This window comes from Nannospalax galili, unplaced genomic scaffold, assembly GCF_000622305.1.
Source record: "Nannospalax galili isolate Female #2095 unplaced genomic scaffold, S.galili_v1.0 scaffold612, whole genome shotgun sequence".
In the NCBI taxonomy this organism is placed as follows: domain Eukaryota; kingdom Metazoa; phylum Chordata; class Mammalia; order Rodentia; family Spalacidae; genus Nannospalax; species Nannospalax galili.
The window spans coordinates 2,595,840-2,599,444 of NW_008333388.1; the positions used below are offsets into that span (position 1 = coordinate 2,595,840).

The window sequence follows — 3,605 nt, forward strand, 5'->3', positions numbered from 1 at the left end:
ATATAGCAGATAACGCATTGCATTGTCCTTTTCCTCACACTGAGACATTTCACTGCACTGAACACACAGCAGGCCTAACTTAGCTGCGCTGTTGGCATCCTCAGACAGGCACCAATAGCTGCTGATGGATTTTGCACGTTTTGTATTTGTGTATGTTTTGCATATTAAAATGTTGAAAGAAAAAAGTTGCTAAGATATATACCGTGTGTCTCCCAAGTACCAGGCTCCAGTAAAGCCTTCAATCTCACTCCGCTGGCTGCCCCAGGTCTGCTTCTGCCCTGGCATTTACTGGCCTTTCAGGTCCAAAAAGCAGAGCTTACCCATCTTCTTCCCTCCTGCCCCTAACACAGGGCTAGAACTATCTAGACACTGAGTGACTGGTGAGTAGATGCCCAGTGGGTTTCTGCTTCTCACAACAAACCTAGAAAGTTGTTACTTGGGAGGGCTAGAGAGTTGGCTTTTAAGTTAAGAGTACTGGCTGCTCTTGCAGTACCCACATGGCAGCTAATAACCGTCTGTAACTCCAATTCCAGGGGAATTTGACACCCTTTTCTGACCTCTGAGGGCACTGCATGACACTGGATGCAGGTAATACACTAATACACATAAAATAATAAATTAAAAAAATTTTTTTTTGTCTTTTTGAGACAGGGTCCCCCTGTAGCCCCAGCTGTCCTGGAACACACTATGTAGACCAGGCTGGCCTGAACTCACAGAGATCTGCCTGCCTCTGTCTCCGAAGTGCTGGGATTGTACACCACCACGCCCAGCTAAATAAAATATTTTTAAGAAAGAAAGTTGTTATCTGCAGTTGACAGATGAGCAAATGTGTCATGCTGGTGGGTTGGGTGACTTTTCCAAGATGGCAGAATTTGAGAAGAAGTTTCAAAGCTGGTACTTGCTTTAATGTTTACTGTCTAGTTGTTAGAGTAGCAAAAAGCCCCATAAACTTAACTGTTCAAGACTATAAAATCTTTAGTCTGTTGGAACACCCAGCTTTCCAGTTCCACTGGTCAATCATATGGTCATAGGACCATCCCTAGGAAGGCAGGTTCACCTTAAGTTATGCTAAATAGATGGGCCGAACACCTAGTACATTAATGAGACAGCGAATTGTTCCTGTCTGAAATCCTAGCTCCTAGCACAGAACTCCTCAATCCAGACACAGATGTGTAAGTCTCTGGTAGTCTTCCTGCTTTTCTGAATTCTTCAGAAAAGTGGAATTTCTCTTTTTCTTCTTCATATCCCTTTTCTAAACATGCATTCTTTAAGGCTTTGGGTTGCCCCTAGCATCTTGCATTTCTTTATTTTTTTGCTAAAGCTTCTTTCTCCCAGCTGTGTGGCTGCCAGCCATGGTTCTGACCCCTAGGCAGGCTCTAACCCTGCCTGGCTTCATGCTTTCTTTCCTTCTTCCCACCATTCTCCTCGAGGCAGCTGCCAAGATGACCAGCTCACCTGCCCTGAGTATTTTTCTTCAAAATTCTAATAAAATTGTAAAAGCTTCTGTTTGGGTCCATTCTTAAATTCTTTTATGAATGAGACTAAGAACCCTCTAGGGGACCCTCTTTTTCCCCGTTTCATAGTGCTTTAGTTTTTATTCTGTAGTCTACATCTCAGGTCTTCTGGAAGTAGGCAAATTCAAGTATTAAGTAGCAACAATAACAAGAAGGAATCTCTATCCACATTTACCAATCCAGATTCAGTCAACCTGGCACAGTTACATGAAAATTGGGGTTTTTTTTCCAGATTCATATTCTCTCCTCTCTCTCTGTTTCTGTCTCTCTCTGTCTCTGTCTCTCTCCACCTCTGCTCATCTGAGCACATTTGTCTGTTTTTTTGCATCATCTTCTATACAGAGCTAACCCAGATGAGTTTTAGGACCAGGCTTCGTCCTTTGGTATCTACAAGTCCCTAGACACAGGTCTTGTAAGCATCCTGCTGTTCTTCCTCGTGGGAATCACTCCTGGGTACCTGGTATCTTTCCATGTCATCTCCTATCACCCCATCCTCACCTCTACCTGTTCCCTTGTTCCCTACTGAGACTTTCCAGGAGTTAATGAAAGTTGTACAACTTAGTTTTATGTGCAATAGCAAAGGGCACTGAGAAAAAAGTTGTCAAAGCAGTTGTAACTACACAAAACTTGGAAATTAAAGATGTTTAAGATATCACTGGTCCTCAAATTTTTTTTCAGTGCTGATGATGCAACTCAGAGACCTGTGTCACTAGGCAAGCACTGTCATAGAAATACACTTCCAGCCTCTCCAATTTTTAAGATTCATTTTATATTTTTTAAATTATGTTTGTGTGTGTGTGTGTATGTGTGTGTGTACACACAGGTAAGTGCAAGTGCCCTCTGAGGCCAGAAGAGGGCACTGAATTCCCTAGAGCTCAAGTCACAGGCAGTTGTGAGCCACCCCACATGGGTGCTAGGAACTGAACTGAACTTGGGTCCTCTACAAGCACAACAAGTGCTCTTAAGTCCTGAGTCATCTCTCTCTAGCCCTCAGATATTTTAATAAATGTACTGACTCATGACCCTTTCTCCAGCCTTCTGGGGTTTTTTCTTTCCGTTGTTTTCTGAGATGGGATCGCACAGATCCTAGGCTGACCTTGAGCTAACTTTACTTTATAGCAAAAGCTGGCCTTGAACTTCAGATCCTCCAGCTTCTACCTCCAAGTGCTGGGACCACAGGCATGTACTACCATACCCAGCCTCATTTTCCCACCTTGATACCTAGATGGAGCCAGCAACCAAGCACCTAATTCTAAGCGCCCAAGCCTCTTCAGTGATTGTGTTCTTGTGAATTCGCTACAAGGCTGACAACGATAAAAACATGGTCTGCCATCTGCTTGGTAGGATGGAGCAGGTTCATCAGCTCGGAGTCCTCCTTGGTACCAAGCACTAGTCTGGCAAAGGAGGACAGGTTTTGGTTTCACATTCTCACTTTGCTTGAACTTGTGAGGTGACCCTGGGCAAGTGTGGTAACTCTGGGCCTCCCTCTTTGCATCTATAAACAGAGTGGGTTAAACAAGTGCTATCTCTACTATCTTACAGCCCAGTGGTCTGATGATCTGTCACGTAAGAATCCAGTCAGCGTTCTTTTCTTGGGCTGGGTTCTCTGACATACCTTTTATTCTTTTTTGAATCGCATTTCCTGGTCTTCCTCATCACAAAGTTGTCAGAAGGCCCTAAGATTTGGACAATCATAATATGGTGGTCAGTGGTAATTTTCTGTATATGATAAAATATATAAAAACATACAATGCGCCATTTTAGACATTTTTTAAGGGAAGACGGATTGATTTGGGCTCACAGTTTAGCTGTTTCAGTCCATGGCCACTTGGCTATGTTTCTGAGTCTCTGAGGTTAAAAGAAGAGTTTCTTCATAGCCAAAAGGGTCAACAGTGAAAGGGGGATTAACCAAATGTGTGTGGGGGTGTGTGTGCACACGTGTGGTAAGTGCATGCCTGTGAATGCCCGGAGGCCAGAGGATGTCAGATGTCCCGCTCTATCACTTTCCCCTTGAGACAGGATCTCCTACTTGACCCCTGTGATTTTGTTAATGCTTGGTCCCCTCTCCCTAAAGTACTCTCCTTCCATTTC

The 3,605-nt window shown here is 43.8% G+C and overlaps 1 protein-coding gene across 1 annotated transcript in view; it reads right to left on the bottom strand.

Moving 5' to 3' along the window:
* Window positions 1-3,154, bottom strand: part of Extl3 (exostosin like glycosyltransferase 3) — a 108,113-nt gene extending 104,959 nt beyond the window's left edge. Inside the window, exon 1 of the mRNA XM_029561121.1 lies at window positions 3,130-3,154. The gene's annotated coding sequence lies outside the window, so the exon portion shown is untranslated. The remainder of the gene's footprint in view (window positions 1-3,129) is intronic.
* Window positions 3,155-3,605: the final 451 nt, after the last annotated feature.